Consider the following 27,905-nt stretch of genomic DNA (forward strand, 5'->3'; position numbering starts at 1 on the left):
TGACCTGAGCCAAAGGCAGATGTTTAACCAACGGAGCCACCCAGGTGCCCCTCGACTGACCAGTGAAATCTGCCTTCATCTTGTTGCTGCCTCCAGGCAGTCACAAAGCCTCCCAGGCCAGCCCCATCTCTGTTTGTCCGTTCAACTGTCCATCCACCCAGCCAGCATTTGAGTCTCCTCTCTGGGACTGGGGACAGCGTGGTGAACAAGGCACCGTCCGTATACTCGAGGAGGTCACAGTCCTGTTGGGAGACATGTACGTGGGCTGTGTTTCTGAAGCAAGGAAAGGAAGCTTTGGATGCTCTGGGTCCCGAGGCCAGCTGCACCTTGCCCGTGTGGCTTTCTCCAGTGACACGAAGCCAGGCTTGGTTTCCCTGCTCCCTTCGTCTTTATCAGACACGTACTTACTGTGTTAGGCTTTGGGGTATTTGCTGTATACTCCATGTAGCTCTTCATTGCATCTTTATTGTAATCCTCCTGAAAGTAGGGGCCTCCCTGGGACCCAGCTCAAGTGTAGGCCCTGCTGGGGACCACTCCAGGATTCTGGAAGTAAGTTGGAGCCCCTTAAACCTGAAAGGGACCTTAACAGCCCTCAGTGACTTGAAGGGCCGTTCCCAGCTCTCTCCTCTTTCTTTGCCTTTCTTCGGTAAGGCCCACCAGGGTAGGTTCTGTCATGAGCTGTCGCCATGTCAGTGGAAGGGAAAAGGAAAGCATCCCCTCTCGTTCACGGAAGCTCATCGCACCCCCATGCGCGTCCCTGTCCCCTGGAAACACAGGAGGGATGAGTTTTGCTGGATTGACACATGTGAGATGTCACATATTCACTTTGCATTCAGGTAAAACGGGAATGTAAGCATGCCAGACTAATTCGTTTGGTTAGACAAAAACTCCAGGTTGCTTTTGGTATCGTCAGAGAAGGAACCGCAATTTACAAACTCTGGGAAAAAAAAAAAGCACTCTGACCCCTGCTCCCCTTTTATTCCTAATAAAGTTCGCCTGAGCCTAGAAGAGTCCGAGGCCTGGCCCGGACTTCCAGAAACGGGGGCAGCATCGTCCGGGCATTGTGAAATGTGCCACCGCACCATGCCTTCCCGTCGGGAGGCTGGAGGCTGTCCAGCACCAGAGGAAAAAAGGCCGCCGCCTTCACAGGAGTTTACTTTGTGTCAAGGGCTTAATTGATGTTGTTTTATTCTAATTGTTTCAGGTACCTGGTGAGCCTGTATTAATCTCCACTTGAAAATGAGGGGACTCTGTAATCCCAGCGAAACCCGTTTTGGACTTACAGCCTTCCGACCTGTGAGCTAATACATTTGTCTTAAGCGCCCCCGCCCCAGATGTTTCCCAGAGATGACATGCCCAGGGCCAAGCAGCTGCTGACGGGCAGATCTGGGACTTGACCCACAGTCTGTTGGCTCCCCTGCATTCCCGTCTGCCACCGTGCTGGGTTCCCTGCTGAGGCCCGGTATGGAGGCAGTCCACTTTCTGGATCACATTCACACAATCTGGGGTAACTCCGTTGACTTCTGCGCCTCCGTTTTCTCATCTGTAAAATAGGTTATTAATACTAGTAGTAAGGATTAGATGAGATTATTCAGGAAAAGCCTGGCACGTCATAAGCACTCAGTGCATGTGTGTGCCAATAGATAAGTAGCTATAATAGTAACATTAACGATCATTACAGTTTTGACAATTTTTACTTCTAGGGGCGCCTGGGTGGTTCAGTCTGTTAAGCGTCTGCCTTCGGCTCAGGTCATGATCCCAGGGTCCTGGGGTCGAGCCCCATGTCGGGCTCCCTGCTCAGCGGGAAGCCTGCTTCTCCCTCTGCTCCTCCCCACCCTGCTCAGGCTCTCTCTCTCTAATAAATAAATGAAATCTTTAAATTTTTTTTTTTTTTTTAACTTCTAGTAACAGCTTGACCATTGTGTTACCGGACTGCCTCTTTCTTAGGAGAGTCGTCACTTTATTAATGAAGAAAGACACAGCTCTTCTAATAAGAACTTACATTTCACAGCATCAAGCCCACACGTGACATCATGGTAGCCTCCAGGGACATGTAGCAGAGCCGGCTCTCCTGGGACCCCTGTGTCCTGGCTCAGTTTCATCTCCCACGGTCCCGGGGACTGTGCTTCTGGAAGCCCCTGTGTCAGTGAGCTTATAATCTCGTTGTGGGGGAGCCTCAAACTCTGCACTGGAGAAGTGGAAAGTCAGTACAGGAGTGCAGTGTTACTCAAGTCTGGGCTGTCAGCCCCCTCCCTGGGAAGGTCCCGTGTTGTTCATGGCACGGTTCAGATGTCACCACCCCAGGGAAGCCTTCCCTGATAACATGGACCATCCACCTCCTGCTCCCAGGTGGCATGCGCGGTTTGCATCCTTTGCTCCCCTGGCGGTTTGTGTGAACTTCTGTTGTAGCCTTTTCTGTTGTGTGTTCGTAGGGGGCTGTGTGTCTGAGCTCCTGCACTCGCTGTGAGCTCTTGAGGACAGGAGACTGTGTCTGTGTTAGGAACTTCTGCGTCTCCCCCAGATCCCGTCCTCATCTTCTGGGGACGGAGACCCGGTGCCTTCCCTGCTCTTGGATTTAGGCAGGGCCACGTGGCTCCTTCTGGGGGAAGATTGGCGAGCCGAGCAGAATTCGTGTGCCTAGCTCAGCTGCAGCGTTGATTTGTTCAGGAGCCTGCGGGGCTGGGGGAGCGCCACCGACTGTGGATGGAGGGAGGAGGTGTCTGCAAACTCTGAGCGGCCAGGCTGGGAATGCGTCTATTCCGCAGGCGAGGAGTCAGGCTCCACCAGGTTAATCACCTGTCCGAGGTCCCACAGCTGGGATTCAAGTCCAGGTCTGGCTTGTCCTGTGGCAGTACGCTGCCAGTAGCTGGTCCTGGTTTCTTTGGTTGTTATGTTGTGGGGCGAAGGGGTGTGTGTACACAAGTGGGTGTGAGTGCTTGTGGGGGGGGGGCACCTAGCAAAACCACAGGGCTTGGCTCCTTTGGCAGAGTGGGTGATTGTGAAGGCTGACATCCTTTGCCCACCAGGTTAACTGAGTGCAGAAGCCACTTTCCCTTTAACGTGGGGCTTTGGTGAGACCAGCAGGACGGGGCTGTGCTTGCTGACCTTTTCCTCGCCCTCCAGATGGGAATAGGAGGATGGGAAGAACAGAGGAGACAGGACGTGGGCAATGCAGCCTCCCTGCACGTTCAGGCTGAGCAGGCTTTAGTGCCCCTCCCCCCGCCCGCCAGGATTCTAGGATGAAGGAAATGGATGTACCATTTCCGTTGTTGGGGCATTTGGAGGGGCAGGCTGGCAAGCCGGCTGTGTTGCGTTCGTCCCCACTTTGACCTGGTGATTCCAGGAAGGCTCGGTTTAGGAGCACTCAAGTGTGTGCTGAGCGCTTAAGTACTTCCCACACATTTATTCCCAGAACTGTCCCCTCTGAGCTCTGTGTGGTCCTGCTGCCCACTCTATAGGTGAGGACCGGAGAGGCTGGGTGACTTTCCCCGGGCCACACCTGATGGGACTAGAGGGACCAGTTCCACAGCAGGACATTCGGACTCCGGGGTTCCTAGCTGGTGTGATTTTTGATCCAGGCGCTTCACTTGTCCGAGTCACAGCTTTAAAAATTACTTGTAAGTTTTTATTATGATGCAATATCCATAACATAAAATTGACCGTCTCAACCACGTAAAATGTGCAGTTTAGTTGTGGGGATACATATGCATTGTTGTATGACCGGTCCCCAGGACTCTTCATCCGGTGAAACTGAAACTCTGCACCCATCGAACAGCAGATCCCCCTTCTCCTGTCTGCCCGCCTTGGCAACCACCATTCCACTGTCTGTCCCCATGAATTTGGCTACTCTCTGTACCTCTTCTGAGTGGAGTCCTATAGTCCTTGTCCTGTCGTGTCTGGCTTCTTTCGTTTAGCATAATGTCCTCAGAGTTCGTCCAGGTTGTAGCGTTCCTTCTGACTGAATGATAGTCTGTTGCGTGTTGATACCACATTCCGTTTTTCTGTTGGTCCACCAATGGATAGGTGGATTGCTCTCACCTTTCGACTACATTTTGTTGTTTTTATAAAAACAGTCAGACCAAGGTCACACTGCTGGCTTTAAACCCAGGTTTCTCTTTGATACTGGACTTCTGACTTCTTACTTCTAAGCTCTAGGAGTTGAAAAGAATTTTGGTACATGAGGGAATGATATTTTTTGAAAAGGGGCCAGTGAAGAACGTTCTAGAAATGTTGGCTGAGGCTCTTCAAGGCTCCTCCTGGAATCTGGCTGCTGGTACTGACAGCTTTTCTACTTGAGCTTCTGCCGGGGTTTGGAGGTGGTTCTGAGCAGTCCCAGAAAAAGTGTATAAGGGAGGACGTGGACCAGAAGAGCAGAGGATGGTTTCTGGCCCTGCCTGCCTGGACAAGCCTGGGACCATTCTGCCACTGCCCTGGGCTGTTTGTTAACTGTAGAAAGACACTCTGGACGACCTCAAATCTCAAGTACCTGGAGGTTTCAGATGCCTTTGACATCTGGCCCTGCCTGTCTGCACCACTATTCGAGAAATACATTCACCTGTCTTTTATTAAAGCCTCAGATGGCATTGGACGGACTATTGAGATGGCTTGGGACCCTTTCTCTGAGCCCCCACTCAGCACTTCTCCCAGAAGCCCTGTGGGGATCCAGTTATATCACCAGAAGCCAGAGGAAGGATTTTTATTTCTATTCTGTCTGTGTTCATTATCTCCCCAAAGTGTACTTCTGACTCCTGGTCTGTTGGGTCTGTGTAAAGCTCTCATCTTAGGTTATGTTAAGACTATGTTGAGGGACGCCTGGGTGGCTCAGTTGTTAAGCGTCTGCCTTCGGCTCAGGTCATGATCCCAGGGTCCTGGGATCGAGTCCCACATCGGGCTCCCTGCTCGGCAGGAAGCCTGCTTCTCCCTCTCCCACTCCCCCTGCTTGTGTTCCTGCTCTCGCTATTTCTCTCTCTGTCAAATAAATAAATAAAATCTTAAAAAAAAAAAAAAAAGACTATGTTGAGGGATGCCTGGGTGGCTCGGTTAAGCGCCTGCCTCTCTAAGCTCGGTTAAGCGTCTGCCTTCGGCTCAGGTCATGAGTCCCACATCGGGCTTCCTGCTCAGAGGGGAGCCTGCTTCTCCCTCTCCCTCTGCCACTCTCCCTGCTTGTGTTTTCTCTCTCTCTGTCAGATAAATAAAATCTTAAAAAAAGACAAGACTATCTTGAGATGCCATTCTGAAATTATTAAGTACAGGAATATAACATTATTATTGTAACATAGGTCTGCCTGCCAGAGTAGCTCCCTTGAAGTTCTGTGTTTTCTCCTCAAGCCCAGGGCCTGAAAATGGATAGCACAGCCATGGGGTGTATGGTGCATGGGCAGGATCTCCTGTGGGGGAAGCCACAATTGCTGTCCGATCCAGTCTGTCATCAGTTTCTACTTGAAATAAGGGTTTTCTTTTACTGGGAGAGCATTAGTTACTACCTGCTCCTGTTTTTGTATCAACAGCTAGAAGAAAGGTTTAAATAAGTGTTTTCTTAGCATCTTCCCCAGGAAACTAACTACAACTGGATGCTTAGTTTAGCTTTACCTTTTTTCGGACCACATCATTTCTCGGAGGAGTTGCGTGTCCACTGGGAATGTTGATTGCACACAGCTATTGAACTCTAGCATTTTGGGGGCTGTTTGAGCGTCCAAAGCTCATAATGGATTTTCTCCTGCCCTTAAGGGGAATCTATTTCTTTCTGTTTCCAGTTTAGAACCAAGAAGGCGTGTGGGCGATGAGGTGCTCTCCCAGAGGTTGCCAAGCTCTATCTACCCCGTGAACTTTGACTTTAGATGCTGTTTTAGCGAAAGAGAACGGTAACGACAGGTTCCTCTGACAGCTGATCTTAGGAGGGCTCTTACCTGTTTTTTAGAACCTACATTTAGAAACGAATTGACATGCATTGGCCATTTGTAGAGCACCTGTCATGTGCCAGGTAAGACGTGGAGTGTTTTCAAAGCTGTTTGATTAAATCCTTTGCAAATTGCCGTTTTGCAGCTGCGCGATCCGTGCTTAAGTGACTTGCCCACGGTGTCCCACGGCTGTAAGTGGAAGGGGCCGGCAGCTCAGCGCGCACCTCCTCTGAGTTCAGGGCTCTGTTCTGGTTCTCCCTCCGCAGAAGACTTCCTCACGGTGACCCAGAAGTGACTCTCTGAGTCCCAGTTCCAGAGGGGTTCTGCTTCTGTGTTTTGCTGTCTTTTGCCGATGGTCCCTAGATGCACTTTATTACTCCTAGGAGCTGCAGAGACCCCAGAGGCTTTGTTTGAGCCTTGTAGCTTGGTCTTCAGTGAGGCCCTGAGAGAGGAGGAGCTGCTGAGACCCCCCATATGGTTAGTCCCATCAGGAGCAGTTCCTGGCCCCCTTGAGTGTGGAGGGTTGTGTAGCTGGGTGGAGAACATTTCCAGAGGAACACGGCCACCCGAGAGCTCTGATAGCCACGGAGCGGCACATACTCTGGTTGGACTGTGCACATGGAACATTCTGGAATCTCTTTAGTGGAAGTCTGGCATGGGGTTCTCTTCCACCGCTCCCCCCTATAGCCCTCTCGCCCCCTCTCCCAGCCCTGCTCTGTCCTTGCTTCTAAAAACAGGTCATTCCTTGTGCATACCCAACAGCTAGGTCCGTTGGAGGCCCTCAATGAGCAGTCCTGAGGTGGAAGGTGCTTCTCAGAGGGCTGAGGCTGAATCCTCTCACTCCTTCAATTATTACTTGTGTTCTCTTAATTTTTTTTGCCTTAATTTCCTCGTTTTGGGGTGAGAGTAATACCCCATGGTATTGCTGCTAAGACTCAGTGAGCAAAAATGTTGGATGAGAGCCAGGTATTTTTGTTTTAGTCACTGTCGTATTGCCAGGTGGGTGCTCAGTAAATACGTATTGAACAAAGGAAGGAATGAGGAGTCCCTCTCTAAGCTCATTTCCCCCACTTTGAAAAATGAGATAATGGTGTGAATCAGTGGTTCTTAAGGGGGGCTGCTTATCAGAAGTTCCTTGGGGCCTTTCCTATAAGCCCTGCTCCTGAAATTCTGACTCACTATGGCTTGGCTGGAGCTTGGCACGTGCATTCTGCAAACAAGCGTTCTGGGTGATTGTCATGTGCAGCCCTGGTTAAGAATGAGGGGCTCACTGGCCGCTGGGGTCTCTCACCTGATTCTGCATTGACAGGTAGGGGGCAAGTTATCGGAGGCTTCTCGGTGCTCACTCCAGCCCCCCACCTCCCACCCATCCTTCAAGACTCAGCTTCAGTGTCACCGCCAGAAAGGTTACCCTATCCTCCTCGGATTGGAAGCACCCCTCTCTGTTCGGTGCCCCGTGGTCCTGCTCCTGGGTATATGTAAGGCCCACCATCAGCTAGAATGAGGTGTGTCTTCTTAATGAGGCCGTAGGCTAGTGGAGGGCAGACTCTTGCCTGATTCAAGGTGCCGCCCACCGCCCCCCCCCCCCCCCCACAGTACCTTCCCCAGCCTTTTGGACCGAGTTGGTACATCATATATATTTAAATGTGTTACCAGTAAATACATGAATTTTTTAAAAGCTGATTTCTCTGCTTTTACGTGTATAAGTAATAACTGTCTCCCCTGAGATTCCTTCTGTTCTTATCAGACCAGTAACAAAGAACATCTTTGTTAGATTGGCTTTTTTTTTTTTTTTTAATAAACTAGGGACATTTGGGGGAGAAAGCGATACTCTTCCTTTGTAATTAGCCTTGATGATTAGACTATCTTTTCCATTATGTTTTAGTTTTACTCTCCTGGAATTTATCAAGTGGCCTCTTTTCTGTGAAGGTTACCCTTCAGAGGAGCAAGGGAACTTGATTAGAACACTGGGGGATTTACTTTGTGTTTTTTAAAAAATAAGGAGCATGGTGGAGAGGGCTGATGTGAGCTGGTGGGTGAAAGGGCAGCCCTTGAGCTATAAAAAGGGACCTTCACACTGAGAAACAGAAGCCCATGCTCCCAGGACAGGATTATTTTTTTTCCTCCAACAACTGCTCAAGTAATTAATAGTCACTTTTATTTTTTAATCAGTTTTATATGTGGCAAAGCTTCCTGACCAATCCCTCATGGCCTGTCATCTGTACTGAGGGCAAGTTCCCTTTTTTTTTTTTTTTAAAGCACATTAATAATTGCATTCATCAACTCTGACTTTCTGTTAGCTGTTCGAGTGCGAGGTTTGTTTTATTGCATTTTTTGGATACAAATGGATTTCAGAGTCCATTGCACAGTGCCTTGATAAACTGCTTAATCCCTAAGAGGCAACTTAATTTTCTTGTCCAGCATCTAAAAAGAGTGTCTGGCGGGGCGGGGCTGTGTGTGCAGCTGGTCACCTTCCTTGCCTGTCCAGTGGGGACTCAGGTGGGGACGTGCTGAGAACAGTTTCATTTCACACTTGCTTCCTCTTGTCCACAGCTGAGCCAAGAGGTGTTCTTGGGGCGGGGGGGCGGGGGGAGGGTGCCCCTGGAGTGTTGTGGCCAGAGAGCAGGAGGAAGTTTGCTTTTCTCCATTTGTCCAGTGGATATTTAGAGTCTGCTTCCAGGCAGGTTCTGAGGATACAGAAGACAAAGTTCTTTACTCGTGAACTTGCTCTTTCCAGCTCGACTTATGTGGAAAGGTATGTATCCTTGCTACTGTAGGCATACTTATTTAGGCCTGACCACTCTGAAAGTAGATGTTATGAGGGATTACACACACACACACACACACACGCACACACACACCTGCAAACATGATTCTGGCCTTTGGCATTTTGCAAAACAGTTAAGCTATGGAATTATGCAGTCTGGGTTTGAAAATAAACCCTGCCTCTTACCAGTTGTGTGGTATTGAACAACTCTGACTTCAGTGTTCAGAGCCTCGTGTCTGTCAAACGAGGCTAATGGTTGGATGGACCTCTCTGGGTCACCACAGTGACATGGGAGGGGCATAGTGGATGGCCTGACGGTGCAGGGACAGCCCATAGTAGGTTGGAGCTGCGGCAGGGAGGACAGATTTTCCTCCAGTCTCTAAGGTTCAGTGGCCAGAGCTGTGAAATAAGCTGACAGAAGACAGATTACTGGGAGAAGAGCATATGCATTTTTTTGGATGTTGGAAGTTTTATGGGGCATGGAGGTAGGGGGAGGAGGCTTCAGAGAAAGAAGAGAAACCCCCCCCCCCCCCCGCAAAAAAAAGGAGCTAGGATGGGACAAAGGAAGAAACAAAGAAAGGAGTTTTTGGACCTTTTAGGGGTGGTGAATTGCGGGAAGGTCACTATACAGGGAGGCACTGATGGCAGAAAAGGGTTATCTAGCAGGGTCTGTAGATTCTCCTTGGTGCTGTCTGCCTCTCTGATGATCAAGGTGTTCTCCTCTCTTTCTGATGTGGGAAGAGAGGGCACCTTTGCAGGGGAATTTATGCACTGCTAGGGAGAAGGCAGAGAGCACATCTTGGGTCTGCTTTTTCTCAATGCCATCTGCTCAAATAGTCCTTATGCCAGAGGGCCATATCTTGGGTGGCATATTCTGACCCTGGCAGTGTGGATACACTGACATAATGTCAGCCTGGCTGGGAGAGAGAAAGCTAGGCTCTTTCTGGTCAGAGTGCACGCTTACACCCCTAAGTCTGGAGTCCTTCCTGGACCCAGTCCTGCACCAGGACAACCTAAGATCCAGTTTGTGGTCAGAAAAGTCGCTTGTCGCAGAGGATCCGGGGACCCCAGGGCTCCCTGGTTCTACCATGTAGTTGGAGGGTGGTTTCGGACATGTTCCCAACTGCTGCAAATGTCCCTTTTCTCATTTCTGAACTGAGACAAGGATGCTAACTTCTGTGTCCACCTACTTCACTTCCCTCAAGTCTCTGTTTAAATTTCATACGGAGGAGGCCACCTCTGGCCAGCTGTTTGTCACGGGTTCTCACCTGGCATGCCTAGTCCCTTTTGCCCTGCTCTGTCTTTTCTTTTTTTCCCAAAGCACTTATTGCTTCTAACATTCTGTAGGATTTGTTTCTTTTAATTTATTACGTTTATTTTTAATTACCTCTTTATCCCACTGGAATGTAACCTCCTTAAGGGCCAGGATCTTTATTTATTTTGTACCTCCATCATCTTGAAACTGCTGGACACAAACAGGTGCTGTGAAGAGTTGAACACATTATAGAGAAAAGAAAAAAGCAACCTAGGAGCTTCTGACTGCTGTCTGCATGGGGCGGGCCTGGCTCCGAGGGCGAGGCCCTGGTGTTCTCCTAGTGGATGAGAAGAATGTCACAGCACACCAACCTGTGGCAAGGTCACTGGGTGATGGTGATAGAACCTAAGAGGAAGGCAGGACCACTCCATGACCAGGACTGATGGCAGATGAAGACAGGGTCACCATGTAGCTCACAAAACTGGCCAAACATCCCTCCTCTCCAGATGATGAGAACAACTGCTCTTTCTTTACCAATTACAGCTATAGTCCTACTCTGTTCCTCCTGTTTCTCAGATAAACATTTGCAAGGGCACATAATCACAGAATTCCTGCTTTATGACTGCACCCACCAGAGCAAAACCATGCTTCCTTGAAACCTCCCCCAAATTGTTGAGCAAGCCCAAGTTGTATAACGATCACCTCCTAACATCCTCGTGCTGAGACGCCCACGATTCTCTAGGATGACTTCCTCATTTGACTTCAGATGTGCTCTTGGTGGTCTTTGGTTGGAGGCTTCAGCATTTAATGGCCTGGAGAATGAAACTCTGTCGCTAGGCATCACTCTACAACTGTGTAGGTTATTATTAATAGATAAATGGTGTTGAACAGATGTGGTGTCTGCTAGGCCTGAGTTTTCTAATTGGCAAAGTGAGAGGGTTGACCAGATGACTCACTGGGTTTTCTTATAGTCATCACATTCTGTTAATTACTGAGCACTCAGTGTGTGTTATGCATTGTGGGGCCTAGGAAAGAGGTACAAGGAGGAGGTCTTGAAATGCCCTCCTGGGATGTAGCACTTGCATGCTGGGTGGCCCTGTGTAAGATACAGGGCCCTGAATTTTGGTTTTATTAACTGTAAAATTGTGATGATTTTGATTCATAATAATATTAATACATAATGTTAATGGTAATAATAGCATAAAATTCCCAGGCTCTTGCTCTGTGTTACCTGAATCAAGTTCCCATGAATTCTTACAATAACCGAATGAGGGAAGCACTCTTACTCCATTAAATACAAGAGGACGTGAAGTCACAGAGAAGTTAAGTCACCTCCCTAAGATCACACAGCTAAACAGTGTCAGAACTGGGATTGAATCCTAGGTCTTTGTCACGTTAAGTCACATATTTTGACTTCTAAGCACAGACTCTTTGTCACGTCACTGCGGTGAGCTAACGTGATTGCTGAAGAGATGTCCCATGGGATGTAGCGTGAACACTGCGTTAAAGGGTGCATGGTTTAAGTGGAGGGCTAAGTCTTGCACACATTTGATGGTTGCTGGTTGGGATGTTAACGCAGGGGTCGTATGCATGCCTCAAGGCATGGAAGTTGAGAGAAAGGGAAAGCCTGGTGGACGGGGCTGATAGAAGGAGCTACAGCTCCAAGAGACACCGCAGGTCTTGAGACAAGCACAGGGTTTGGGGGCAAAGAGACTCAGGTCTTATGCTGATTTTACTACATATGAGCTCTTGACGACTAATTGCTAGATTTTTAATTTGTCGAAAAAATAGGGTCAGTACTCTCTCCTTACCTCACCGAGGAGGTAACACCTGTGGAAAGACTTTATAAATGGTCATATGCTGTACAAACGTAAGGCGTCTCTAATTGTGGAGGGAAAAAAAAAACCCCATGTAGTTTCAAGGCATTTCAGGGAACATAAGCCAGGTGCTGAGTGATCCCTCTGTCTTCCACTACGAAACTCGAGAAAGGAGTGTTGCCATAGGAACCTTGTCATTACTATTCAGCAGATGTAGACTTGTAAGGGTAGAGTCTTTGAAAGGCCCTTTAGGTTACTTGTAGGGGCTTGGGATCAGGAGTGCGGTGGGAGGGGCATGCTGGAGGTGGGTGGAATGAAATAAGGAGGGAGGCCCACAGGGCCCCTCCCTCAGGTGAGGGGCTCAGGATGAAAGGGGCTGCTACCTTTGAACCATCTGCCCTGGCCCCTCCACTCTGAGTCAGCCTTAATTGTTCAGGGATTTCAGTTGGAAAATGTGTTAGCCACATTATTCTTCCAAATAAGGTTATAACGTCTACCTGTGTCAAAGAGTGGAAGAGTTCCTTCTTTGGAATTTTAGATCATGATGATGGCGAGGGTGATGAATAGTTGTAATCATACCACGACCTAGCATTTATTGGGTGTTATATGCCAGACACTGTATTCGGCATGTGCGTGCATTACCTCCTTTAGCACTTACAACGAATTCCTTGCTAGTGTCCTTTGTAAATGAGGAAGCAGGTGCAGAGAGACTGAATTACCTACCCACAGTTACCAGCCAGCAGTTCTCACGGCATAGATTTGAATGAGGTCCTTCTGACCTCAACTTCCAAAGTCTTAAGACTCTGCTCCCTGCTGTGTCCTCCCAGAGAATCTGAGGATATGAGAGCTGTTTATCTAGGAGCATTGTCTTTTAGACAAGAAAAGGGGAGTTTGGAAGAGGTGAGGTCCCTGTTTGAAGGCCATGATGCTGGTGGCCTGGGGTAAGGCCTGGGTTAAGGCCCCGATCTCCTCAATCTGGACAGTTGGTCTGATTTTTCTCCTGATGGATTCCTCCTAGTGTGGTTTCTTGGACAGAAGCGTGGGTCCCCTCTTGTTTTTCCATTGGAAAAGACGTAAAGCCACAGAACGCAGCTGCCTGGGCTCCCATCCTGCCTCTCTGCCCCTGGCCAGCCATGTGACCTGGGACTTGTTATGTCATCTCTGTGTGCCTTTATGTTTCTTCATGTGGAAAATTGAGATAACAACCATTCTTACACCAGAGGGATGTGATAAAAACGAAAGGAATTAATGTATTTGAAACTCTTTTTTTTTTTTTAAAGATTTTATTTATTTATTTGAGACAGAGAGAATGAGAGAGAGAGAGAGAGCACATGAGAGGGGGTAGGGTCAGAGGGAGAAGCAGGCTCCCCGCCGAGCAGGGAGCCCGATGTGGGACTCGATCCAGGGACTCCAGGATCATGACCTGAGCCGAAGGCAGTCGCTTAACCAACTGAGCCACCCAGGCGCCCTGTATTTGAAGCTCTTAAGGCAGTGCCTGGTGCATCGTGGGCTATCAGCAGGTGCTACCCGTTTCATGGCTTGTAGTCCTAATTTGAGTCTGTTCCGTATGCTGGAGTTCCCGTCCTTGCCCCCAGGACCCATATCCCCCTGGAAATACGGATGTTAAAGATATGGTGAAGTCGGTGGGGTGGAAAGTCGCTGGTTCACAAAACGCATTTGCTTACCACACGCACCCAGGTGGTTAGTGTTCCGTGAAACGGACCTGCCTGTGTGTGTGTGTCTGCTGGACCTGGTGTTTAGGAGAATGGTTTATTTCGATAAGCATCCCATCCAGGGGTGACTCAGGCGAAGGTGTGGCCTGGGGGTTGAGAGTGATGACAGCACTGCCCCTTGGCCAGAGGTGGCACCGGGGCATGGAGCGTAGATCCTGCTCATCTTTGTGTAGCTCCCGTGACAAAGCAGGTGCTTGCTGGGGACGAGGTAGATGGGGTAAGCAGATGAAGAGCACGAAAGCAGAGGGACGCTAGCAGTGGGGTGGAACAGAGAAGAAAGGGATTGATCATGCAATTAGTCTTTTTCATCCTTTGAGATACCCCCAAAGGTAGTGAATATGGCTCTCCAATTTGGAGACCAGAGAGGTGTTTCAGAGAAGTTATTGACTCAGAGCTAGTTAGGATGTGAACCTAGGTCCCTCTGCCTCAGAGTCACTCTGGGATGGACCCAGGGGACTTGCCTCGAGTAATTAGTAGAAGACCAGTTCATGCAGAACGAGAGCTCTGCAACAGCAGGTGGGCAAGCCTCTGGTGAGGCTCTGGGATTTAAGGGCCCCGTGCCTGGCAGTGTGCCAGGAGGAAGGGGCCCCTTCCGCCTCCATACGGCTTCAGGAGGGGTTCTCTCTCCTCTCTGGCTGAGGCAGACCCTGGGTCAGGCTGGGGATGAGCTGTTGGCGTGGGGACAGCTGATGATGGGCACCTCTTTCCTTTTCTTCGTGAATTCTGGAGGGAATGGTTATTACTCCGAGTTATTTAGTGGCCCTGGGGAGGTAGGGAATAGGGCTGCTGGCCAAAGACTCATAATGCCTTCTCTTTCTTACTCCACTGCCTCCTTGGGCCTGTGAGCCTGGTTTAAAAGCCACTTAGCCATCGTCCTGTTTCTGTCCTTACACACCACATACTGCAGATGTAAATACGTTTGCCATGAGCAGTATTGGTGTGGCTGCCACAGACTTGCTGGGAGATTTCTGATCAGTCTTTTCCTGATAAGCACCCATGTGTTTATACTCTGAACTTGCAGAGCAGATACAAGCAAATAGAATCGTGCCAGTAAACAAACAAACACAACAACAAAAAACCCCCAAAAACCAAATGCACAGAGGGCTTCACAGAATCTGTGTTGCCAGTTTAGTTTTGATTGATCATATCTCTGGCTTCTTTCAGGGGACTATTAATTGACTATGGGGAGTGGTTGCTGTTCACCACCATTAAATCCCTAATCAGGAGTGGAACAGGGACATCGGCTGTTTCGGGGTCCTTCAGGTCGTGCCACGTAGAAACAGGCTGTTAATTTTGTAACCGCCAGTTAGCATTAGTGGGGGTGGCAGGAATTGCTGGTTTGATTACGGATCGGGGGCTATGGCTTATGCTTAGTCTCTTTGCGGGAAGAGAAAACAGATGAGAGAGTTGAGGCAGCAAGAAATGGAGTCATGCTGGGTTTATTAAGCAGTTGTTTATAAAAGAAAATGTGACGTGGTGGAAAATAGGGTTTGCTTGGCTTTGCCCTAGTTTATCATCTGAGAAGGTGATTGGGAATTTTTAGCAGACTGGGGTCTATCACAGAGCACATCTTGGGGAGCCCTTGGACAGGTCAATTGATAGTATTCAATACTCTTAGAAGTCTAGTGGATTTTGGAGTGCCTGGCTGGCTCAGTTGGAAAAGCACGTGATCCTTGATCTCAGGGTTGTGAGTTCAAGCCCCACGTTGGGTTTAGAGAGTACTAAAAACAATAAATAAAAACTTAAAAAAAAAAAGAAGTCCAGTGGATTTAATAGTGTTGCTTATTTGTTGAGGGACTGTTTATCAGTCACCTGCTATGCATAAAACACTGTTCTGGACAAATGACAGAATTTAAACTATAAATTGTTATGATGTAAAGTATACCCAATAGCGTTACCATGTTAACAGTATATTATTGAAGTCCTATTTTTTAAAAAATAATGTCCCACCGTTGAACAGAAAGTTTCAGATCAACAAGAGGGTTTTATCTACTCTGGGTAAAAATCAAAAGGTATCACTTTATGTATTTGTACATGTGTGAAACATTTTGGAAGATCCACAAGTAGCTGAAAAATAATCCAATATAGAAAGTCATAATTAAGGGCTGCCAATGACACAGAAAGAAAACAACCAGATGTTCTGTGTTTCCTGATGGAACTGGAATCTGGTCAGGACTCTTGATCTAACTTGGAAATCAGAAATAGGAGAGGCACAGGCCTGTGTGGAATGACAGAGGGGCAGTCATGAAAATCCAGGCAGCGGGAAACCCTGTAGAAAAACAACTCAGTCCTTCAAGAATTAATTGTAAGGCGGGGGGAAAACGATGGAGCAGTGACTATTAAGGAGTTAATGTTTTTATTTTCTGATTATTAATGAAACCGAGGTCTAGATTTTCAAAACCTCTATCTTTTAGACAAATAATGCTGAAATATTTTTGAGCAGATGACAATATATTTGGAGATAGTTTTCAAAATACCCTCAGGGGTGTGGAAATGGGTAGGGGAGAGCTGAAACCAGACTGGTCATGACTTGGTAATTGTTGATCCCTGGGTCATGTTCGTGCAAGGATTCTCTCTAGTTTTGAATATTTGACATTTTCCATCATAAAGGTTTTCAATGAAGTAATCATCAAAGTAGTCTCTCTCTCCTCCACTCCACGTGGAGAGGCATAGTAAGGTCCATTGTAAGTAATATCCTGAAATGTTCCAACTTGGTATGATCTTAGAAAGATGAGCTAGTCTGCTGGCACTGTCCCCTGGGTTTCCGGGGGCTGGGGGAGGGGAGGGAAGGGAAGAGACTCAGTAGGTGGGGCTTTGCGAATCCCACAAACGCCCTTTGACCACAGCTGTCCTCTTGTATGTTTTATATCTCGGAGTTTCCCCGTAAGATTTCATTTGGGACAAAAAGACATTTTTGCTGCTTAAAAAAAAGAACAAAGTTTGGAAACCACTCCCTAACATTCTAAATCAGGAAACTGAAGCCCCAAGAGGGAAGGTGATGTACCCAGGTTCACACCGCAGGCAGATTCCCTAGCCCCAGACCTCTTGCTAGATGTTCCTTGCATTACCCAGTTGTGCTACTGGTTATTCTTTAAGCCTCTTAATGTAGGGTCCCCCAGGAGGGTAGATCACCTGCATTCTGGTTTCAGATGCTGCTTCCTCACCCCGACCCCCACCCCCCTGCAGTGGAGGCTGGGCTGAAGTCATTCTCTGTGTGCAGAGTGCTTTCTCGGAGCTCCTGCCCCAGGCTCCCTGACTTGCTCTCTGCCTAAACTCCTGGCTGAGTGTCTGTGCCAGGGATCCTTGCAGCAGGAGGAAGACATCGAATTTGGGAAATGAACAGTGTCGTTGGGACTCTACACGGGCTGAAAAGCCTGTATATTGAACACTTAATCATTTTTAATGCTTGTTTCATCTGCTGCTCATCTTTATTTGCCTTCAGTAAAACCTAGGAGCCTCGTAGGGGCGCAGGAGATGCCCCATCCTCAGGTACATACGTGGAGCACAGCTAGAATCCAGGCTTGGAGGGCTGTTTCTGTGAAGTGAGGGGTCCCCCCTGCACCCCGTATCCAGAAGTGCACCTAGGCAAAGAGGGAAGTGGGTAAACTAGAAGTATCCGGGAGAAAAAAACACCCTGCAGGATAAGGCTTAACTTCCATCAGGAACATTTTGGTAGAGATTTGGCCAGATTGGGGATGGGGAGAGGGTCTGGGGTAGTGATGGGACATATGGGAAGGTGGTGACTTTGGGTGCGGTTTGAATAGCCCCTCCCCATAAAACTCTTTGATCTCACTCCTCTACCCCTGCTATCTTGAGATCTCCTGTTTAGTCTCAAGGCTGTTTGGCATTATGGAGTATACTTAGCACTGAGCTCAGGCCTGGCATCCATCTGCTGGAGGCATCATTAATAATTGCAGTCTTTAAGGCATGCCTACTGTATGCTCTGACTCTGGGTTTCGGGGATGGCTAGGATCTAGTATATGCTCTAAGGTGCATAGCTAAGGAGAAATAACATGTAAGGGCTCAATTTTATTGAGTTTTTGCTCCTTGCCAGGCATCATGTTCATGTTTTACCTGCATTTGGTCATTTAATCCTTGCAACAACTATAGAGGAGAGTTACCGTGAATAAGCCCATTTTACAGAGGGGGCACTGAGTTCAGAGAGGTCCTGTGACTTGCCTGAGTTCCTAGAGCTCAGAGTAAGTGCCAGCAACAGAATTTGACACTGGGCAGCTGTCTCCAGCGCTCTCCCTCTTACCACCAAGCTCTCCCACCTTCTGCTGTGGAGGGGACATTGCAGTGTGCTGAGCACAACCACAGAAGTGTTTATAAGCACAGAGGTGATGGAGAAGCACAGGTTGACCCCCTCTCATGAGTGGGGGTGGAGAGACGGGGGAAGTCAGGGAAGGCTTCAGAGAAGAGGTGAGACCTGGGTTGGGTTTGGGGGTGGTGAGACAGAATCTACCCCGATGGGCCAGGAGTGGAAATTCCGTAGAGGAGCCAAAGGCACAAACTGAGGCCCTGTTTGGAGACTGGCAGGTTGGCTTGTGCTGCGATAGAAAAGGCAAGTGGAAGAGAGAGCAGTAGAGGGGCATGCTGGAGAAATCCTCAAGGGCACCATCTGCACTGCCCTCCAGGTCAGTAGCCACTAGCCCCGTGTAGCTACTTTAGATTAATTAAAATCAAATTAAATAAAAACTCCAGTTCCTTAGACTTAAGAATCCCATGCAGCTGGTGGCTGCCATATTGTACAGCACAGATGTAGAACATTTCCATCATCACAGAAGGTTCAGTTGGAGAGTGCTGGGCTAAATTATTTTCTTATTTGGCACACACCTGTCAGGCCCCACCTGGCGTGTCACCTGCAGGTGTCAGGTGACAGAGTTTGTTTTGTTTTGGTTTTGGTGGAAGAGCCTTTGTGCGCTGCCTGGGCTCTCAGTGGAGGGGTAGGGGGATGGTGTGTGCAGTTAGAGGAGAAGTATTGGATAATTGCTTAAGATACGAATGTTGGTAACTTTTTGTGAAAGCACTGCTAAGATCAGTATATAAAACTCCAGAAAGGTGTCATTTCCCCTCTAAGCCAGCAGAGCTACTGGTTCATTAAAAAGGCAATGGCAAATCTATTTTTAAATTTTATTTTTTATTAAAAAACACCCTACTGCTTGAGATTCTAATCTCTAACTGAATAATAGGTGTCATTTTAGAGTTGCAGATAACCAGGAAAATAGCATGCATCGAGAGTGCTTAATAAATAGGATTCAGTGCTTTACATTAGTGTAGGGACAAAAATAGGTCAAAAAGCTTTTCCTTTTTCCTTTTGAGTACAATGTTCTGACTTTCCAGATGGTGAGGAACCATTTAGAGCTATAAAGGGATTTTGATTTAGATAATGGTAACCTTGCTTAATTTCACAAAATTTATGTTTTGTAAAAGGGACTTGGCTTTCTTTGAAGTTCTATGAGCAGTGGATCAATGGTTTCGAATCTTATTTGTGACCAAGAGGTTCAGTTTTGAGGGCTTTTTGTGATTTACTCCCTGTGTTTTGAAAGTTTGCCACTATTTTTGGAGTACTTGCTTCCAGAAGATTTGTACTTGAGTCCTGATCATGTCTCTTAGTACGGTGTGACTTTGGGCAAGTCATGCAGTCTGTAGTGACCACCTCTGGTTTTTCCAACTCAGTATTTATTTGCCCTGCTCAGTCTTCCTCTGGAAATCTACTTCAGCCCATGAACTTTGGAGGAGATGATATCATGCCTAACTTCAGAGTATGACCTATAATGCAAATTATCCCTTACTACAGTGATTTGGGTGGGCACAATTAGATGCCATGGGACTTTTGTAGGGACTGTTGAGACAGGTGCATGTGTTCTTTCCAACTGGCCTTGAGCCTTAGAGGCTGTAACTGCACATCCTACCTTGCGGCTCTCTCTTCACAGCTTGTCTGCAAATGAGGTCGGTGTGGGTAAGAGCAGAGCTGAGAACTAGAGAGAGACCAGGTCATCCCTTAGACCTAGATCACACCTTGCCTGAGGGCATATCTGCCCTTGGACTTTGTAGATTATAAGCCACTAAATTCTCTATTTTGTTTAGAATACTTCTTCTATCACTTGCAACTGGAAAAGCCCCCTTACAATCTTTGTATGACCTTTTTACGCGTGCGTAAAGGAAAAAATAATGAAAGTATATTTGCCCATCACCTAGGGTTGTTGTAAAGGTGAAGGAGGGTGATATATCCAGAAGCATTTTCAAAGGGTAAAATCATGCTCAGATATTAGATATTGTCAAGAAAAAAAGATGTTAGAACCTTTCAAGCCAAATTTTGACTTTGTTCTTTTTAGACAAGGAGCAACAACTTAGTTTCATGGATCAAAGCTAACAGAAGAGATTAGACCATATTATAACATTCTCTATATTTTCCCAAAGTGAGTTGGCCTCCAAAAATAATTTTAAATGAATATATGTAAAAGCAGTTCTTAAGAACTGGGAGTAAGACTGCAAAAGGATTCTTTATTTTTAGGACCATTTTTGTTTTTCTGAACTAGGTCCTTTTTTAGTGTATTAATTTTCCTAAATTTTTAAGTGGGCCTATCCATTTTGAGAGGCACCTATAGAGTGCTGGGCTAGCTGCTTTGCATATGATGTCATTAAATCAGACACTTAAAAAAAAATTAGTTATTTTAGAGAGAGGGGGAGGGGCAGCGGGAGGGGGAAAGAGAATCTTAAGCAGACTCCGTGCTGAGCGTGGAGCCCAACATGGGGCTCGATCTCACCACCCTGAGTTCAAGACCTGAGCTGAAACCAAGAGTCAGATGCTCAACTGACGGCGCCACCCAAGTGCCCCATTAAATCAGATACTTTTATATTAGGGGTAGGCTAGAATCCCAAACTTAGTCACTATGGATGTGTGTTTTTCACATTAAACATTTTCCTCTTTTGGTTTGTATTGTCTCTTACCTTCTGCAATTCAGAAGCATTTTAGAGGCATGTTCTCTAATGATCTAGCCTGTGGATCATTTAATAATGATTTCATATTCCACAAGGGACTGGGATGAGCAGAGTTTTATGTCCTAAACAGCAGAAAGTGCATGGTTTGAGGTTGGGTAGATGTGGATATGAGATCTGGAGCCCCCACTGCTGGGTCTGGGTGACTTCATGTGAAAAAAGGAAGGCTCACGGTTCTCTGTGGTGGGTTTGTTGTGAGGATTGCAGGGGCTGATGCGTGTGAAAGCACCTCACACCTGGTAAGTAGTCAGTAATCACTTTTCTTATTTTCTTATTCATGTAGATGAGATATTTTCAGGCAGTGAGTCTAGCTCTAGGGAAATTAGGAATTTTATTAAAGAATCAATTGGTCCCAGTAGCATTCATCTTTTAATTCTTCAGACTACTAAATAATCTTGTTCTCACCAGATGTTCTGTTTTTTGAGATGTGGGCACATTTAGGTAGAAAGAGGAGAATGTTCTCCATTCAGGCATGCTATAATGTATTTTATTTGTCTATTCACTTATTCATTCAAATTATAATGGGGACTTTCTCTGCCAAGTATTGAGGAAACATCTTTCATCTGCCCTAAGTCATTTCTTGACTCCCTGGTAGGTCTGTGGACTTTGGGGTCATTTCTGAAGCTGATACTTAGATAAAAGTAGTTTTCTACCATAATTCCGTGTTTGCTCGCTTTCTTGGGACAGATTTTTCTGTCGTGGGCGTAGTCCATTTCTTTCATTTCCCCCCCCCTCTCTTGATGCAAATGAAAATGTAGAGAGCTGTCAGGGGGAAAATGGACAGGATAAATTTTGCAGACAAAATCGAGAGACCCAGGGCCTCTGGGGAGAGTCACCAGGAGGTGGAGAGCTACCTGGGGCAGAACTTTCAGGACTGGAGCTGTCTGCCAGCCGACGGGCTGTTCCCTAATGCAGGTGAAGATCCACTGAAGATGGTGTTTCATTCGAGGCCAAAGGACAGTTTTTAAAAAAAAACATTTTTTTTGAGATCTAGTGGCTCTGTGAGTTACTGAAGATTGAGTAGAGGAGATTCCAGCATCCATAGCCCCAGCTTAGAATATGAGGAGAACCTTGACATTCAGACCATGTGAAAAGAGACAGCTGTGGAGAATGGATTAGCAAATTACAGCCCACCACCTGAGCCCGTAAGATAAGAATGGCTTTTATACATTCTTCAGTGGTCAGGAAAAGAAAAGAAAAATACTATTTCATGACGTGTGAAAATTACATGGAACTTAAATGTCAGTGTCCACAAAGAAGGTTTTGTTGGCACACAACCACACCTGTTCCTTCACCATTGTCTGTGGCTGCTTTCATCCTCCAAGAGCAGAGTGGAGTACTTGCAACAGAGGCCGTATGGCCCGAAAGCCTACAATATTTACTGTCTGACCTTTTATGTAAACAGCGTGCTGATCCATGCTCTCGAGTAGAGCTTCCAGACTCTTTTCACCCCAAAGCGTCGTGGAAGATGATGACGTTTGCTCAGCAGACTGAGACACGTGGGAGGTGCCCCACTGGCCGCGGGCTGGAGGAGCAGTGGCCCAGTGCACCCGAAGTCCTCATTCAGAGGCCGCTCTGGCCAGGGGCTTCGATCCCACCTGTGGCTGTTTGATACAGACACCCTCACCTGGGCTTGCTCTTCTCCAACTCCTTTAAGAACACCTGCTGATAGAAGTGGCCTCTCCCTGTTGATGGGGCTGCCCTAGGCGTCTGTGCTCTTTGCTTTAAGGGTGGGCCTCTGGCATACTGGCCATTCCACAGAGTCTGGGCAGCATTTTTTGTAGTGGGTTAGCGTAAGAACCTGAAACCTCATGTGACAGTGGTGATTAGTGACGTGTATCTTTTCGAGAATCTTAACTAGAAATACAGAGAGAAGCAGTGGCTGGGAAGCAGGAAAAGCAGCAGTAAGAGGAGTTCATTCCTGTGGCAAATAGTTAGTGTTTCTGCTACGGGTGAGGCACTCTTCTAGAGGTATGGAGAAGCAAAGTCCCTTCTTTCTTGGATATTACATTCCAGGGTAAGGGAATATAGAAAAATGCTTTTTAAAGATAAGTGCTTATAGGGGCGCCTGGGCGGCTCAGTTGGTTAAGCGTCTGCCTTCGGCTCGGGTCATGATCTCAGGGTCCTGGGATCGAGCCCCGCATCGGGCTCCCTGCTCAGTGGGGAGTCTGCTTCTCCCTCCCCCAGCTTGTGTTCTCTCTCTCTCTCATTCACTCTCTCTCTCTCAAATAATAAATAAAATTAAAAAGAAAGATAAGCGCTATAAAGGCAATAATCCAGGTTGATGGGCTAGAGAGTGGATGGTGGAAGGGAAGGGTTAGCTGTCAGGGAAGGACCCTCTGGGAGGGGTGGCTGAAGGCTGCGATTAAGCGGCTATGCAAAGATAGGACAATAGAGCATTCTAGGCAGAGGGATCAGCAAGTGCAAAAGGTCCTGAGGTGCAAGAAACTTGGCTTGTTCACGCTGTGAATTGTGCGAGACTGTTGAATCTCAGATCTGTACCTCTGAAACAAATAATGCAATATATGTTAAGAAAAAAAGAAGAAGAAGAAGAAGAAGAAGGTAGCAGGAGGGGAAGAATGAAGGGGGAGAAATCGGGAGGGTAGACGAACCATGAGAGACGATGGACTCTGAGAAACAAACTGAGGGTTCTAGAGGGGAGGGAGCTGGGGGGATGGGCTAGCCTGGTGATGGGTATTGAGGAGGGCACGTTCTGCATGGAGCACTGGGTGTTATGCACAAACAATGAATCATGGAACACTTCGTCTAAAACTAATGATGTAATGTATGGGGATTAACATAACAATAAAAAATTAAAAAAAAAAAAACTTGGCTTGTTCAAAGAACAGAGAAAAGCTGTTGTGTCTGAGATGTAGCGGTGGGATATGAGGTTGGAGGAGACAGGGCCAGACCTTACAAACACCTGGAGCCAGGGAATCAGCTCATGGCAAAGCTCATGCTCCCCCAGCGGAGGTCCCTTATGCTGCCTGGGTTCTGGAAGCCAGTGCTATGTTGCTGGTTGTACTGCAGCTCCTCTTCTGGGGCTCATGGGAGGGACTGTCTCCCTTTTTGTCCCTTAAGTGTTCACGGTACATTGCCGTTATCTGAGCTGGCCTCATTAAGTCTCTGGTTTTCGCAACCGGATCTGAATCACAGCTAGGACTTACAGTATGCCCCACCTGCCTCCATACAAGGATTAATTCATTTTTTTTCCTCAATGAGGTAGATAACTGTGGTCATCCCCATTTTACAGATTGAGAACCTGGGTCACGGAGAGGTTAGGTTACTGGTCTCATGTCACCAGCTAGGAAGTGGGAGGGCTGAGGTTTCAGCTCAGGTGGCTCGATTCTGAAGCTCGGATCTGTGCTGCCCCTTGAAACCCAAGAGCGCAGCTGAGGCACCTGGCTGTGGAGTCAGGCCTGGATGGAACTGGGGGGAATAGCGGGGATGTAGAATTATCGGTGGGTGTAGACGGGCGAGATTCAGCCCTGGGGGGTGCGGGGCAGGAATAGCTGAGCTGGCAGGGGATCATGACATACATGAAGCAGCAAATATACAGAAAGATAGGACAATGCTTGCACGTGGTCCTGTTGGCCAGGGGAGCCCTTCCATTTTCCCAGTGGGACTGTGAATGGGGAGACTAACACTTAGTTGGCACCACTGTATGCCAGACATTTGTTACTGTTTTTAACAACCGTCCCCCCCCCCCAAAAAAAAAAAACAAACCCTACAAGGAGGTGGCCTTGATCCCATTTCACTGACGAAGCACCATGCTCGGAGGGGTAGGGAGCTCTGCCATCATCACCTAGCAAGGAGGGCACCGATCCAGGACTTGAACTCTTGAACTCTCTGACTCCACCGTATTTCCACTCCATTACCCCTCCTCTGTCCAGCCTGCAGGAAGCAGGCTGAACAAGAGGAGCAAGCTGCACTCCACCTTGGTCATTGTCGGCCTCTTCTGGCTGTGGATCCCTTTGGGAAGGCTGTTAAAATGTGGCCTCTTCCCCAGAAGTGCTTGTTTGCACACATTTGCACACACACAGTTGTGCATGCACATTGAAGGGCTTTGCTGCATCTCTTGAATGGGTCCAGAGCCCTGTTCCCCATCTCTCAAGGTTACGCTGGACCTGACACACCAACACAGTTTGGGGGGTGTGGAGAGGAGCTGAATGATTCCTGACTGCTGGCCTTATGTGCATCCAATAAGCCATGACCTCTTTTATCTAAATAGCATAACTTAAGTGCCTAGTTATATGTCAGGTCTGGGACCAAGAGCTCACATGCTTCATTTCATTTCAACGTCTCTATAAATCTATGTTATGGGTATTGCAATTTCCTCTAATTTATTTATTTATTAAAGCTTTTATTTATTTGAGAGCGAGAGCGCACAAGCAGAGGAGAGGGGCAGAGGAAGAGGGAGAAGCAGACTCCCCGCTGAGCAGGGAGCTCGACGTGGGGCTCGATCCCAGGACCCCGAGATCATAACGTGAGCCGAAGGCAGCTGCTTCACCGACTGAGCCACACAGGTGCCCCGATTTCCTCTATTTTAAAGATGATAGAACAGAGCTTAGAGTTTGAGGGCTTGATCCATGCTAGATGAGCTGCAGAGCCAGGATTCTAACTTCACTCTTAGTTATACTGAATCTCAAAGTAGTCGGGCTGCAGTTGGTGCCGGCATGTTCTTAGCAAGAATAAACAAGTGCTTGTAGGTCCTGCCAGGTCCTCAAATGTCATTTCTCACCCGCCTCTGTTAGGCAGCTCAGAGCCACGAGCCTGGGGAATGCTATTGAATTTCTGGTTCCATCTTGAATGCCATCGATGCATTAATTAATGTGGCTGTGAAAGCACCTGACGCTCCTGGAGGGCCGTGGGGATGTGGAGTCCTCGACGCTTCAGTTGCACGCAGCAGTGCGGTTAATCCCTGCTGAGACAGTGCTGAGCCGTTTCGGGGGCTTGACAATCGTAGGGAGTTTGCATTGACTTGCCTGCCATAACAGACCCCAAAGTGCAGAATTGTAAATGAAAAAACGTTTAAAGATGCCACATAGTGTGTAAATGCTTCTCCAGCGGTAAAATATTATACCTACATAAAACCCTTATAAACATGTAATAATAATTTACGCATAAGCACCAGCTATAAAGTGAAATTCAGCTCGATCCAGTTTTGCAAGAATTTTCCCTGGCGGAGAGTGCTAGCCATTGTGTGAATTCTCATCTGGGTGAAGAAAAACAAAATCCATTTCCCTGAGCATAGTTATTCTTTGAAATAGCTCTGGCCTCAAACTTTAGAGGGAAAAATTATCCTGCATAGGAAATGCTAACTGTATCATTTTTAAAGCTGTAGCTTTGTTGCCGAGGCATGTTAACACGGTAGAAACTTTTACTCAGGCTTATGACTTGCCCCTGCCTGATTTTTTCCATTTACTTAAAGGAGAGTGAAATGAGTGAGCAATGTTCTTTTTTCCCCCAGCACTTTTCCTTTGAATATTCATTTTATGGTTCAGCTTTTTGAAAAAGAGAACTTTAATTGTCTGGCTTACATGTTCATCAGTGTTCATAAACTAGAGACTGGAATAAGAAAAAAAAAATTGGTCGTATTCCCAGTGCTCTCCAGTTGTTTCTGAAGGCAGATATTTTGTATTTATTGGATTATGGTTATCAGTGACTTCTCCTTCGGTCGTATGTTCCATGAGAGAAGGGACTTCTTGGTGAGTGTAGTATCCTTAGCACCTTAAAAAGATCTCAGCATATGGTAGATACCCCGTAAGTGTTTGGAAGTAAATGTCAGATCCCTAGGAAGTGGTAGAAGGAACTAGGCTTTCTTCTCTGGAATCCCACTTGGTGGCAAAGTCTGACAGGTCCAGTGTTCTCATGGTACAATGACAGCAACTATACACCAAGACTGATCTCATGGGGGGGCGCCTGGGGGGCTCAGTCGGTTAAGCATCTGCCTTCGGCTCAGGTCGTGATCCCAGGGTCCTGAGCTCAAACCCCATGTTGGGCTCCCTGCTCAGTCGGGAGTCTGCTTCTCCCTCCCCTCTGCCTCTCCCCCAACTCGTGCTCTCTCTTTCTCTCTCGCTCTCAAATAAATAAAATCTTAAAAAAAATGACTGACCTCATGCGTGTGTTAGTTAGGGTTGCTGTTACAAAGCACCACAGACTGGGGGGCTTAAACCACAGACATGCATTTCCTCCTGGTCCTGGGGGCTGGAACTAGATCGAGGGGTCTGTACGGTTGTTTCTTTTTTTTTTTTTTTTAAGATTTTATTTATTTATTTGAGAGAGAGAGAATGAGAGAGAGCACATGAGACGGGGGAGGGTCAGAGGGAGAAGCAGACTCCCTGCCGAGCAGGGAGCCCGATGCGGGACTCGATCCAGGGACTCCAGGATCATGACCTGAGCCGAAGGCAGTCGCTTAACCAACTGAGCCACCCAGGCACCCTGTACGGTTGTTTCTGACACGAGTCAGATTGGACCACCCTAGAGACGTCACTTCACCTTAATTACTTCTTTCAAGACCCTGTCTCCAAATACACTTGCAGCCTGAGGTCCTGGGAGGTAGACGTCAATTCGTGAATTTGAGGGGGGAGGGTAAGGGGGGCAGGGACATAGTTCAGCCCCGAACAGGGCAGTCACTGACTTGATTATAGCACTTTGTAATTGGCGAAGTGCCGTTCCGATGTTTAGGTGTTATGAGGAGTTTCAAGTCTAATTGAGGATACAATATAATTAACGTGAGAAAAAGTTCACCGTACAGGCAGATATATTCTAAGCTCCTTGGCGAGCATGATGCTTTTGGGGTTCTGGGGGTAGACCTCATTCCACCCCCTCTGTGGGACATAGGGGGTTTTCTAGCATGTGTCCTCCCATCAAAGTTACACGGGTATCCTGGGGTTTATTGAATCCTGTGGCCTGCCTTTACCCATCTGGGGCTCAGATGCTCCATGGTCCCTGCAAGGCCCTGTGTGCTGAGGCCACTAACAGTGGCCTAATAACAGCACTTATTGAGCACTTGGTGTTTGCTGGGCACAATTCCAGGTGGGCTCCTGTCTAGAGTTTTGGTAGGGTCCCCCAGGATCATGTAGCAAGTGCTGGAGTTTGTATTTGAACCCAGGGAGTCAGCCCCAGGCTCTGTGCTCTTACCTGCTGAGATCGATTGCATACCGGTGAGGGTGTTCTCTGGACACAGGTCACTAGGTGCTGAGCCTGGCAGCAGCTGGAACCCCTGAGTGCAGTCTGGGGCTGCAGCTCATCTACGCTATGCCCTCTGGGTGGAACCAGCCTGGTCCCATCCCTCTGGGGTTGCCGCAGCCCAAAAGCCCTTCCTGACTTCCATTCTGCAGAGTTCCGAAACAGGGTCCAGGCCACAGCTCTTGGGAGGCTTGGAGGCTCTGGCTCTGGGTCCTGGCTCCCTTGAGCACTGACCCCACTTGA

The 27,905-nt window shown here is 47.6% G+C and overlaps 1 protein-coding gene across 7 annotated transcripts in view; it reads left to right on the forward strand.

Moving 5' to 3' along the window:
- Positions 1–27,905, forward strand: part of LARGE1 (LARGE xylosyl- and glucuronyltransferase 1) — a 513,801-nt gene that overhangs the window by 52,231 nt on the left and 433,665 nt on the right. Inside the window, exon 1 of one of the 7 annotated variants that reach the window (XM_054506849.2) lies at positions 1,202–1,296. The exons of the other annotated variants lie outside the window; for them this stretch is intronic. The gene's annotated coding sequence lies outside the window, so the exon portion shown is untranslated. Of the gene's footprint in view, positions 1–1,201; positions 1,297–27,905 lie in introns of those variants that run through there. 7 annotated transcript variants of the gene reach the window in all.

Source organism: Mirounga angustirostris, unplaced genomic scaffold (genome assembly GCF_029215605.1).
Source record: "Mirounga angustirostris isolate CCGP_5_RB_7025 unplaced genomic scaffold, mMirAng1.0.hap1 SCAF_5, whole genome shotgun sequence".
NCBI lineage: Eukaryota > Metazoa > Chordata > Mammalia > Carnivora > Phocidae > Mirounga > Mirounga angustirostris.